This window comes from Lytechinus pictus, chromosome 7 (assembly GCF_037042905.1).
Source record: "Lytechinus pictus isolate F3 Inbred chromosome 7, Lp3.0, whole genome shotgun sequence".
Lineage (NCBI taxonomy): Eukaryota > Metazoa > Echinodermata > Echinoidea > Temnopleuroida > Toxopneustidae > Lytechinus > Lytechinus pictus.
The window spans coordinates 2,085,963-2,100,483 of record NC_087251.1 but is presented as its reverse complement, the minus strand read 5'-3'; the positions used below and the strand labels follow the sequence as shown (position 1 = coordinate 2,100,483).

At 37.5% G+C, this 14,521-nt stretch overlaps 1 long non-coding RNA gene across 1 annotated transcript; it reads left to right on the top strand.

Annotated features, from left to right (window-relative positions):
* Positions 1–5,295: 5,295 nt before the first annotated feature.
* LOC135154680 (uncharacterized) lies at positions 5,296–14,127 on the top strand. Its single transcript, XR_010294030.1, has 2 exons — positions 5,296–8,845; positions 9,231–14,127. It is a non-coding gene; the product is annotated as an uncharacterized LOC135154680 (long non-coding RNA).
* Positions 14,128–14,521: the final 394 nt, after the last annotated feature.

Here is a 14,521-nt window from a genome sequence, read left to right as displayed (position 1 = left end):
CATCATAATATTATTGTAGGCCTCTATTTATATCAAATATGAACATTTGAATACATGTATGTGTTTGGTTGTTTTTTATTGCTTGAATTAAGAGGACAACTGTCACTTTATAAATAGCCTCTGTGTTAACAAAACATCACAACGCATTTTTCATATTCTATGATTTTTAAAGAAAAAATGACAAAATAAATGAACTTAATCACAAATATTTTTGAGAATTTATTATATTTCATTGATGTCACTATGATAAATCAATCACACCACTTGATTATGTATATTTATTACAATATACAGAAACATAATATTAACCAGGAATCACATTTACTAATTCTAAATAAACACATATGTCATTTTCCCCTCTAACCCAATTTGATCGTTATTAATTTAGGGCGTGCAAAAATTGGAATAGAAATATGATTTATATAGGCCCCTATTTTCACAACGACTTACAACATCGTAACGTCTATGTAATGAATTTGGAACTCAAATTGACATGAAGATTAAAAAATATCCCTCCCCCATCTGCCCATATAAAAATCAAAATATTTCCGACACTTTACTTAAACACACAACATACTATATACACTCAGCCACTTCCAGTCCAAAGACACCACGATGTCAAAATGCTCCTCAAATACTTTGGCTACAACACTAATTTATCACTATTTATGAACACGTCGAAAATCCTTTTTAATTGAGTAGCATAAGTACTTTTTCCATTAAATTCACACACTGTGACTTCTTACTATACACATCAGGCCTCTCGTATTTTTTTTTTATTTAAAAATATTTTTCACATAAAATCAAATCATCATTGTTCATAATTACGCCATTTGTTACATGTTACTATAAAAAATATATCACTACAAGTGATGCGAGATCGCTTGAAATGCTAATGAGCCTGTATCATGCATATACAAAAAGCCAAATTTTATGCATAATACGGCCACGTGAACTGCAATGTTTGATAATAATATTTATGAATACGCTATCGCACACTCTATTTCACTTTCTTTAAAAAAAACAAGAAAACAATACAAGGCAGAAATCCTAGGAATGAAAACGCACTCAAATCTAAACTTGACCTCGACCTTACTAGCATTCACTCTGAGGTCAAAGGTTATATTTCATACCAGATGGTATGAACAAACGCGGCATCTGAGCAACGCGAGAAACATGTCAAACCTTTCTGGAATGAGAATGACTTCATACGATGTTTCCCTGTAGTCCTGCAAATATATCAATTCAAAGCCATCCCATCATAAATCTTACAGCTAATTGCCTCTCCGGGCTTGCCCCTATTAAAAGTATATCATCATGCATTTGATGTCTATCTATAAGATAATGATAATATCGGTATAGCATGTCACGCTAGTATACCACGGCGCTTTACATTGAACATATACGAATTATACATCGGAAAATTCTAACAGGTAAAATAAACATGAAACTATATATGTATTTAGAAAAACTCATTCCGCAGTAGCAAAAAGATATTTAAAAAATAATCAAAATATATTTGAAATGCTGGGTACAATTCTACGATTTTTGTTGTTTCATCTAACAAACTAAAAACTATTTTACATCACATTGCATGAAAACAATTTAATATAATACTGTATACATGTACAGTATAAATATTTATATATTCCTCAGAAAAAAGTATTTTCTTTGAAGTCAACAAAATTTTGAAATTCTCAAATAAAAGCATATCAGATCGCTTCATGAAGAAATATATTATATACATGCAGTTGATGTAAGTTAAAAAAGAAGAAATATTAACAATAATCATAATAAGAGGGTGTTGTCTACGGTGAAAGCAATTATGATAATCAATGAATTATTTAACCACTCAGTAAAATTCCAATGATAATATAAATTCTTCTATTACAATATTGTTTGGAAAATTATTGTAATTATATCTTAAATATGTCACTCTTGGTATATGACTTGGACTTATTTATGGTATATGTATAATGAGTATTACAGATTAGCTGAACAAAAATAATTTTTGATCATTTTTCAGCATTTTTCATTGAATTAATGTGTAAATTCTAAGATTCAATATTTATATTAAAACATTATTGCGAAAGAGAATATTTCACACGCTTACGCTAGAGGTATACATCTACGCAAACACATATCGTCGTAATATATTTTTTTCTAACCGTGAATAAGTAAAGTAAGATAAACAAACAAAAAAATAAAATGCTTAACATGCAATGCATTTAGCAAAGTTGTACGAATTAAATAAATTCCCTTCAACTTTTCCCTATTGCCCAGCGCACTTTATCCACAGTCATGCGATAGTTGAATGAATCCGACTCCTAAAGATGATGACATTATTATTGACATAACACTTGAAATCCATAGTTTGAAATACACAAGTTTACGAATATCATTATAACGAAAAGTTTAAACATTATTTACAGATTTTAAGACAGATATATGGATGTGAAGATACATATAATCTTGACAAATTACAGGATATTACCATGGATCCTACTATTACCGATTTGTATGAGATGTCAAGTGTAAAATTAAAAAATAAGTTATTATCCAAATTAAAAAGTTGAATAATGTCGAATTTTACATTCATGTTATCCCCAATCTTATCTTCATTGCAATAGCAAGAAAATACAATCAGCAATACCATCATTCCATCTTTTCTTTACTCTCTCCCCCTCTTCCCCCTATTTCTCTCTGTCTTTCATTTTCTCTCTGTCTTTTTATCAATCTACATATCTATCTATCTGCGCATTTTCTCCTTCCTTCATCACTCCGTTCAGCAATACGTGGATGCGTTACCATGGTAATTTGCTCACGTGGACAAGTTCCTGACATTATCTTGACCTACCATTACAACTACTGATCCCTTTGCAGATTAACGTCAGGATCCTGTGAACAAGAACGTGACAAATGAATCATTTATGAACACCGTCTCGAATCGTTTCAAGTCTAGAGTACTGCTCATTGTTTTAAGGAATGAAATGCTTGCATGGTCACATGTAACCACGGTCTTGATCATGTTGATGGTCAAGAATAGTATTAATGGTTGGTCTTGCATGATCATTGGTAATTAGCAGCAGTGTAACAATCATGACATCTCGTCCATCCATGCCTCTTTATTTCATAGCAATATCATGACGGTGGTCGTCCATAGGAAGAGGAGGAGATATGAGGGTCGAATGAACGATGCACTGTTCTCGGGCTTCCCAACACCTAATACTGGTTTTGAGTCTGATGGCAAGATGATCCATGGTAGTTGTTTGACTGGTGTCATTGACCTCCATGGGGACAGTGTCGTTGTCCCGGCACCAACTACCCGTCGACACTCATAAACACTCATGACAGTTGAGATTTTAATATTGATAGCCAGGTATGCCCCTCTCTGAAGATTGTGCTCTTGGACAACGAATTGGATGTTGTTGTCATGCTCGAATGGTTCCAGAAATATGAAATAAGAGTCACCCAAGGTCACTAAGGTATCCACACAGTCGTTGTTTTGACCGAAGCCAGTGACATTGATGATTGGTTGTCTTTCAAGATCAGAACTACCACGGAAGACACACTGAATCTCAATCTGAGCGGTAATAACCTCTCTACCACAATGAGGGATGTGTCGAGGGGGGTAGATGTGGGTAACACGACCCTGGATCAGTCCATGAATAGCGTGCTGTCGGAACATGGTGGAAAACGATAGAGGACTCCAGGACTCGAACTTTTCTATGCAGTTAGAACAATTCACCATTCCTGTAGAGATGACTAGCATCAGGCCGATCAAATTCCATATTTCCATCTTCTTTTCCATCATTAAATAAAGACTTATCATTGAAAATGTCCTGTACAGAAATTTGACGTTTCTAATGAGTTAGGTTAATGCACAGTATCCTAGCTTTTTAGCAGGGTGAATGCTGTAAGAAGTCATCAGTCTCTATGATATCCCCGTTACGATTAAGGTCTGAAAGAAGAACGTTGCATATTCTAAAGGCTACAAACAGCGCAGCGTGGAACAACTTTTATCTCGGCATGTACACTGGAACTGTGAACTGAAAAATGAAGCCACTTTCACATGAGTGAGATGAATTTGTTGGTATCTGATAATCTTGGTGGTCGCAGGCTCACTCTGGTACCGACCTCTTGCACAGTCAGTGTAAGAGTCCTCCTGATTGGTCGACAAGTAAGTGGGTGTGGTCTATTATGAGTGACAGGTAGCTAGGCAACTGGGATGTCCATGTACGAGGGCGATAAATCTTTCTGATAAATAATACGCAAACGCAGTTCAGGCATGAAAGGGGGCATGGGGGTAAACGCACCCCCTTCCCATTTCCCTCACTCCCATTTCCTCAATCTTTCTCCCCTCTCTATCTCCCTCGATCCTGAATTACAATTTTGCGGAACATTCGTCTTGACCACCAATGACCCCATAATTATTTTTCTTTTGCCTCCCACCCCCCCCCCTTACTTTCAAAATCCCGTTGCTTTAACTGAAAAGGAAAAACGTTTGTTCTAGATTAATCGCATATTAGAGAAAATAACACGTGAAAGGAAACATAATTATCTTTTTTTTTTAATCGTTTGTAATTATGAAATCACATAATCTTCACAGATTGAAATAAAAAAAACAGACAAAAAACAAACGTTTTTCAAGAACATTGCAAGGTTCATCCATGCGGCTAGTTGTGAATGATTTTAGTGATATCATGTCATAAAAGAATTGTCAAATCAGAATGTCCATGGTACACTTATACTGCCTGTCAGTCTAGATCAACAAGAACAAAACATGAACACCTATGTGATGCAAATATGACATCTCGTTATCAAACGTACATTTTGACAATAAATTATATCATTTAACAAAGCTAAGCAATTATTTAAACAGAATGAAAAGAGTAATATGAAATAAGGATTTTTTCTTGTCAAATGCATGGTTTCATCTCTTCACTACCCACCCCTCCCTTCCTTCCTGCCCCCTCCCTCCCCTTCTTCATTTATCTCTCCATCCGTCAACTTAAATAATAGTTCATTTTTCTGCACCTTTAGGCCTACATGCATGTACGAGCATTATTACTTTAATCTTATTACTTATATTACTTATTACTTTATTAGCAATTGTGTAATCATTATTGAATATTACTTATATTCAACAAAAAACCCGAGAAAAATATGATGCCAATATTTTAGTGGTATAGAGAGCAATGTTAAATGACAATGATTTTTTTTTCATTCAATTCAACTAAACATTTATTTTTCTTCCAATTGACATTTTCCATATCTACAAATCGATATTATAATGTATTTTAAAGACGACTCGGCGATTTAAAATGATTTATTAGTCGGTGAACAATGCCAGGTCATGAAGGTATTTGTAATTTGGAATGGCGCGGTTGACGAGGTGATACGTCACAATGGCGCGCCAGCCTGTTTGGTTTATGCCCACAATGACAATAATTTGTACTGGGCGCAAGGAGCGCGCATGTTTTGGCGCGCGCGCCTAGGTGTGAAGGCGCGAAAAATCCTTCATTTTAGTCTTGGCTTTCAACGGAGATGAACGTCCAAAATATTCGCTTGTAATTTTTCTTACGACCTTGCATTTTTGAAGACGTCGTAATCTACAAAGAGCAACGAAATCTACAAGAATTTTTTGTTGAAACCATCATCGATCGGGACTCACAACAATTTCGCTTATGAAGCTGAAAATGCAGTCCGAATTACTTGATGATACTCTATTTCTTGCCTGGCCTAACATTAACAACAACTCGTCTGCTTTGACTTTGAACCAAGTTTAATACGACGGGGAGCGACTGTATCGATTACAGCAGTCAGCAGATCGGCTGGGCCCTAACTTTTGAGCTGTTTGGTTTCAGCAACGATGGGAACGAATGATGAGAATGTGACTCAAGCTGCTAGGTGGAATTCAGTTCATTCGGCTTTTCATAAGCCTGGAATTTTTATTGAGTCTGAGAGTCTTGTCGTTAACGTGCAGGATTTGGGACTGGCAACAGCCAACCCAGCCAACAAAACATTTGAGCACGGACCCTGGCACAAGGTTAGAGACTAGGCCTAAGTTAGGCCTACATTGGCAACAAAATCATGCATAAGTTAGACATTGTCGGCGACGCCATGATACAGTCGACTATGATTCATCATGATCACCCAATGATATGACTATGACTATGAGTATTTAATGTTTGTCGGAAGTCAGAGGTCCTACTCCTGAGTCCGAGCTCTCGAGTCTGCTTGTGGGAGGTGAGGCGACGGTCTGGATTGGCAGACGGAACGGGGAACGGGGTACTCGTGGTCGGTACCACTACCAGAGAATTCACAAGTTTCAGTCTCTACAAGACCTAGCCTATCCGGTGAGTACGAAGCAGGAATAGATCTAGGCTAGACTCAGTCTAGATTTAGGTCTACGGTTTAGTGTCAAATAGTATCCTAGGCCTAGGCCTAGTAGGTCTACGTTAGGCCTAACGTTAAGCCTAGTATACTGTAGTGCTAACTTAGAGTAGAAGTTAGGCTTAAATGAATCGTAGAAGAGGCCTGCTTTGTAACGAGCAGGTAGGCCTGTCTAGGCCTGGCTTTAGATTTCGAACAAAATCATGTTCTTATTGGTCAGGAGTTAATAGGCTCTGAGTCCTTTTCATTTCAATTTCATGGCCCGTCAACCCCCCCCCCCCGGTTTTCACGTTAGAACGCGAAGATCCTATTACCAACCATAGGCCAGGCATAAGACTAGTTAAGGTAGTCAGGCAAACATGGTTCGATGGGGGGGGGGGGGGGGGGGGCTATTTGGCTTGTCAACACAATGTTTAGATTTGAATGTAGGTCATATGTCAAGCCATAATAAGACACAGCTTGGACTTGGCCTGGAATTAATTTTAATTTGGTCCAAGCGGTTTATACGATCATGATGGAAAAGGGAGGGGTTGTCGTCATAATTCAAACACGGGCCTAGCTAGGCCTGTTCCTACTTGACGACTTGTTTTAGTGTCTGAACTAGGTCACTAGGTGTGTCATGGTGATTTTTAAAAAGAGTTCAACAATTTTATTAACGTTAATTACCGTATCGTATTAGGTGTAGGCCCTAGTTCATGGCTGTGGTTAATATGGATGTAAATACATTTTCACAGCCGGTGGTTTGGAAATTGGGGTTAGTCTCCTCAGTATATGACTACATTGAGGTTCTAAAGCTTCGGCCAGAATCGATGTATATTTTCGATGGAAAATCAAAGAAAAATGAAGTCTATAGAGGCCGATATGAAATTGGTTCTAGCAGCCATTATTTACAGCTTATTCTAGGCCTAGTGATGGGCTAGGCTAAGATGTATTTAAGACCATGATTAATTTTAAGCCGCCGTTTTTGGCAAAAATGGTGAGAATAGCAGAGGGTCTACTAGTGATTGGCAAAAAGTTCGAACTTTTTCGGTGCTGATAAATAACTGAGTGAGAAATGTCACTTTGTCTTTGTTATAAATTTACAAGTAGTCTACTACTAGTACAGGTACTCGGACTACAATTTAATGGTGACACCACAGAGGAAATTAGGCTAAGTCCAACGTTAGATCTACTAACAGTAGACGCGGTTTTACATGTCTGTTTTGGGGATAAATCAGCTGGTTCAGTTAGGCCTATAAAAGTAGTATTTGACCTCTGTGACTTTTTCTGGATATGGGCCAGCATGAGCTGTGTTCTCGGTCTAAAAATTATGTGGATAGACCGGTGGTGGAAGAGCTTATACTAGATATGTATACGTCTACTCAGTTTTTAAATGAACATCTACAGACTGCGACGGGCATGATATTATTGTTGAATCAGTCACTTGAAAAGTAGCGGATGTGGCTTAGCATTATGACATGCGATTGTATGGATTTCTTACAGTCTTTTAAAGGAAAATAACTAGAGTTTAAAGTATTGAAAATAATACTATTTATTGCTGATGTTGATGATACAGTGTGATAATGATTATACATTAAATATAAATACCTCCACCTTGCACCAAGCAGTTCTGTTTATACATTTACGCCTTGAAACGGGTTGGTTTTTGGAATTCACTTTGCACGAATTGAATGCCGATGCTTGGTGGAAATGTGAGCTTCACATTTCGAGGAAACATGGTACACGTAAAAGTGGACTTACCATGCACATAATAGTCGGATGTAATTTCAAACTAGCTTGGAATCCCCAAATTAGTTTAGATTGAAGTCAAGTGGTCAACGAGCAGTTTGTTATAATATTATAGGCCTCCCAATAAGAAACCTTTATGTAATAGGAGTCGTTTATGTGCGATGATTTTGTGTGGATTTTATTTTGTGTAAAAAAAAAAAAAAAGTAGAAATGCTTAGGCCCTATTGGAATTGAATTTAATTACTGGTTGTTATATAGCGCTTTATATCAACCTCGAAGTCGAACTGCTCAAAGCGCTTCACAATTGAACCTAGTTGCACCTCATGGTTCAAGGTATTTATCAAATAGGCCTATTTGGCTGGTCAATGATTTGAACTGAGATAATATCATTTTAAAAAGAATGATAATTATGTAATTATGTAAATGGGCATGTGTGGGAAAGTCTGAAATCTTGTAGATGCACCATGCTGTCACCCCCCCCCCCCTTTGCTTTCGGGGGACACAATACGGATGCCTTTAATGCAATGAGCCATGTAGGTAAACTGGCCAATCAAACGAAATTTACCGATTGCACAATCAGGAACCAGGTTACAAAAGTACATCTTCTTTTTTGGAATTGTACAGCGTGTGAAATATTTTGTTGGTGGCCCGTTGAGTATGAAAATGTTTCCAATGGGCTGGATGCAATAATTTGGCTCGATTATTTCTGCAGTGATATGAGGTAAACTGAATACTGATATAATAATGATAATATATTTCAAAATAATACAAGTTATAGTCATTTGGAACAGATTATTTGAAGCTTAATCTGGTTTTGAAATATATTCTAAGTTGCGACACGCACATGTATGCAGATGATATTGCATCGCTGGTTGGGGTTGTACTGTAGGGAATTGGAAAATTAAAGTTAAAAATGAAACATAAGGAGCAGGACTACTGATTATTCCGTGAAGGCGGTTTTCAGATGTTTCGGGAAGCTGCTCCTTTCGTGTTAAGCTCATAATTGAGTGATAAATTGAAAGGGAAAGCAGAGGGACAAACCCGTTTTGGTACGAGATACAGATTTAGGTGTTCTGCCCAGGCTTTTTTCTTGTTTTCTTTTGCAGAGCCGGCTCTTTGGATAAAATGGATTCAAGCTGACTACTGCGAGGCAAGGTAGGCTGGCAGGAAAGTTTGATGACAATCGGACCTACTATAGTATAACCTAGAACGCTCCAAGTCTGGCTGCCAAAGAGTTTCCCTTTGGTTGGATCTAGTTCCTGACCAGATAGCCTAGAGTCCATGGTAATGGATGTCAATTGTGGCGTTAATACGCTCTTGTAATAAATAGAAATGAACTGGGTATAGCCTGAGAACTATGCTGCCGGAAATTACCCTAATTGGAGCAGTGGTCAACGTCTTCATCTTCATATTAATAATTTACCGACAGGTGTGGATTTATAATACGTAGTCCAAGGAATAGAGGTTTTCTTCAGTAAAAAAAAACTGGTGAACAAACATCTTAGCCTTCAAGGAACAGTATTGCAGCAGGGAAAACAATTTCATGTTTGAAACATCATGATACAGTGGGCTATCTTGAATAATGAGTCCATGATATGAGGATGAGTTCATTATGATTTCATTTTCAGACTTTTTATGAGGTCCTCCATATTGTTCACTTGGAAGGGATTGGAACTTGAACATATGAAGAAAGCCCTTTGCCTCTTTGTGCTTTTGCCAACAAGAATGTAACATATTGTTCAGGACAAATATATATATATGTGCATGTATAAATGTATAAGGCACTTCAATTTTATTCATTATCCTTTGAAGGACTACTCGTCGGATGTTATTTTAATTTTGAAATAAACAATTATTTCATGGATGTGGTGAAGATGATAAGACAAAAAGTCAGTCATGTTTTACGTCGATATGTGAATACATAATCGAAAAATGAAACATCCCCGGTAAAATTCCAGTTTATGTTCACTGGTTCTTAGTTTAGCTGCATGAGGGGTGTAGCTCTATAAACGGAGTAGTTCTGACGGGAAGGGTTCATGTTCAAATTGGTTTTAGTGCCTTCAATTATCATGGTTATACTCTATTGGTTATATGGGGTTATTCTGTGGATGTTACTCTAGTTTTCAGTTTCAGTTTTTATTTTATCTCATTTCCAACAGAACAGTTTTCAAAATCCATTATAACTCAGGAATGGTATGATGTCTGTTTGTTGGCATTAAGAGTGAGGTGACTAACTAAATGCTGTGGTTGGATTTTAATTGATCGATTGTCCACAATTGAATCATATGGGTGCATGGAGTTAAGTCATGCACTGTTATAATTATATGGCAAATGGGACAACAAGAAAGTGGCAGTACCTCAGTGCGGCATGCATTGTTGGTTTAGCTATGTTGGGATGCTAGTATGTGTTAACTATATGGTCAAACTGATGGCTTTCGGCCATCTAATTGGTTTTAGTGCCTTCAGTTATCATGGTTATACCCCATTGGTTATATGGGGTTGTTCTGTGGATGTTACTCAAGTTTTCAGTTTCAGATTTTATCTTATCTCAGTTCCAACAGAACAGTACCGGTATATCAAATCAAAAATAAATACTAATAATGAAAAAATGAATAAAATAAAGTATGGTATGTACCGTATTTGTTGGAATTAAGTGTGAAGTGACTAGCTAAATGCCGTGTTTGGTTTTTATCGATCGATTGTCCACAATTGAATTATTTGTGTGCATAGGGTTAGATTATGCACTGTTATACATGTATGGCAAATGGGACAACAAGACAGAGGCAGTACCTCAGTGCGGCATGCATTGCTAGTTTAGCAATGTTGGGATGCCAGTATTTGTTAATTATATGGTCAAGCTGAAGGCGTTCAGCCACCATTGATAACTTATCAAAATTGGTGATGCAATGAATTTCAATTTTGAAGATTGCAATAGATTTGTATCAAAATCATGATACTTCAAATGGCATATTATCTTGTCTTCCTTCATATGTTTTGTTTAGTTTTGCGCATGGTAATCAGATTTTAATTGTGAATGAAGTTCTGACACGGTTATGTTTTAATGTATTTCTATTGGGAGATTTTTCCAACAGCTGAATACATTGAAGTGTTTTTCATGCTCTCATTATACTTGAGATGGATATTTGTTCATATACTTGAATTGGATTTTTCTATCTGGTTTTGGAATGCAATAAGTGAAATATTCAGGTGCAAAGTATTTGTCATTTCATGCTGGTTTAAAACGGGCTGGTATGTTGGTCAAGAATAGAAAACAGGTATACTGCGTATAAAATGATCACTCTTATATCAGCCAGAATAGCTAGAGGCAAAGAATGCCAGCCTTCAGGTAACTGTGTCATGTAAGACAGCGACGTCAAGGCTGTACAAAGATGTTATACAAAGATGATATATTTTAAATTCATTTAAAATTATTGGAGGGCTTGGAGGCCTACTTGACTACATATGCATGATAACTGATTTAGCTTGGCCAGCTAATGCAAAACTAGACTAAATTATGAACGAAGGCTTAAAAAATGAATGAAGTGTTTGGCGGCCGATCATATATATAAAATATATTCTCGTTTGGCGGTAATTTGTCAAATTATGCCGCCTAAACACTGTTGTCATAAGATATATTGGCATGGCATATGTTCTTTAATCCACAATGGTCACTTTTGCAAGGTGTTTAAAGCAGTGAATTATATTTTCGCCTCTAGTTATTAGATTTTCCACTTTGATGCCATGTACGTTGATTAATATTTCATATTGAATCGGGTCCTCATTCGGTACCTAGACGAAGGGGATTTATTTATAACTTTACATAGTACTTTAAGAACGCAATTGTAGATTTGAATGTAAGGGTGTCACGCTCGAACTTTCAGTTTAGGCCTCACCTGATCTCATAGGCGGGGAGGCTGGTATTCTGTATACATTTATATTTTATGTAAGGGTGTCACGCTCGAACTTTCAGTTTAGGCCTCACCTGATCTCATAGGCGGGGAGGCTGGTATTCTGTATACATTTATATTTTTCGTGAAATTTAGGCCTCACCCAAGTTCTCATGCGGGAAGGCTGGTATATATATATATATGTATATTATATGATATAAGTATGACATCTGTAATCCACCGATTTGCCGGTAGCTCATAAATGTAGTTCATAGCTGTGCTGGTATTCCTGTCCGGCTAGCAGAGAACCAGTGGGAAAGCAGCCGCGAAATTTAACGTTGAATTTTCTGGGAGGGGGGCCTTCTAGCCGGGGGTTTAACCCCCCTTCGGGGAGCTAATTCGAGGCTATCGGTTGGTTTCAGATATACATGAATGTAAGTCTCTAATCAGAGGTATTCATATCTATGTTTTATACTTATGTGATTGTGACACCAATTTCGGGAAGCGTTCATCTCTATTGAATAAAGCCACGACATAATCGCATATTATTTTGTTTTGTCATTTTGTTTGCCGAGAATAATGTATTTTAAAGACGACTCGGCGATTTAAAATGATTTATTAGTCGGTGAACAATGCCAGGTCATGAAGGTATTTGTAATTTGGAATGGCGCGGTTGACGAGGTGATACGTCACAATGGCGCGCCAGCCTGTTTGGTTTATGCCCACAATGACAATAATTTGTACTGGGCGCAAGGAGCGCGCATGTTTTGGCGCGCGCGCCTAGGTGTGAAGGCGCGAAAAATCCTTCATTTTAGTCTTGGCTTTCAACGGAGATGAACGTCCAAAATATTCGCTTGTAATTTTCCCACCTCCTCCCCAACAACCACCCATGTAAACGGTACGTTTGGGTCAAACGATGTTGGAATATTGTTTAAACACATGCGTTGGAGAAGGTCGAGAATGAAGATACGCTATACGTATCATTCAGAGTTGATTTGTGTTTTATTGGAATGTACAGCTCGTTCAGGATGGAATAACGGGATGTAGAACTGTCGATAATGGACATTTGAATTAGTTTACTTACATGAATATAATATTGATTTATATAACGAAACACGAATTCAAATCCGGAGGCAGTTTGCCTGGTCGCACACCAAAACAATACCAAGATCGTCGTGCATTTAGAAATGTGGGCCGTAAGGGAATTTTATCCTTCTGATCTATTTTGGACTGTGGTCAGGTGGGTTTTCGCCCTTACCCGTTTTTGTGGCTGGGTGTTCGTTATATATTGGTAATTCACATGAATTGTATTGTCATATTATTGTCATGGCATATGTTCTTTAATCCACAATGGTCACTTTTGCAAGGTGTTTAAAGCAGTGAATTATATTTTCGCCTCTAGTTATTAGATTTTCCACTTTGATGCCATGTACGTTGATTAATATTTCATATTGAATCGGGTCCTCATTCGGTACCTAGACGAAGGGGATTTATTTATAACTTTACATAGTACTTTAAGAACGCAATTGTAGATTTGAATGTAAGGGTGTCACGCTCGAACTTTCAGTTTAGGCCTCACCTGATCTCATAGGCGGGGAGGCTGGTATTCTGTATACATTTATATTTTATGTAAGGGTGTCACGCTCGAACTTTCAGTTTAGGCCTCACCTGATCTCATAGGCGGGGAGGCTGGTATTCTGTATACATTTATATTTTTCGTGAAATTTAGGCCTCACCCAAGTTCTCATGCGGGAAGGCTGGTATATATATATATATGTATATTATATGATATAAGTATGACATCTGTAATCCACCGATTTGCCGGTAGCTCATAAATGTAGTTCATAGCTGTGCTGGTATTCCTGTCCGGCTAGCAGAGAACCAGTGGGAAAGCAGCCGCGAAATTTAACGTTGAATTTTCTGGGAGGGGGGCCTTCTAGCCGGGGGTTTAACCCCCCTTCGGGGAGCTAATTCGAGGCTATCGGTTGGTTTCAGATATACATGAATGTAAGTCTCTAATCAGAGGTATTCATATCTATGTTTTATACTTATGTGATTGTGACACCAATTTCGGGAAGCGTTCATCTCTATTGAATAAAGCCACGACATAATCGCATATTATTTTGTTTTGTCATTTTGTTTGCCGAGAATAAAGTATAAAACAAGGGATTAGGCTTATATAGGATTGTTTCCGAATCTGAATTCCACTACACTCAGCCAAAGATGATGGGACAAATCACTCTTGATTTTCAGATGATGACTGAGAAAGCAACGCAGTCCTCGTGCTTACATTCATTGGCTGAGAAAGCAACGCAGTCCTCGTGCTTACATTCATGGTCAGATCAGGGAATACTTCCCTGGTCAGGTGTTCTTCACGGTCAGATCTCTCATCAGGTGATGTGTGTATTCAGTGATCTCTTCCGATCATATCATCAAGGCAAACTCACATATGGACCATAACACACCTGTAACCCTCACACCCACCCCTCCTCTCGTATCCCCCTTTCTCT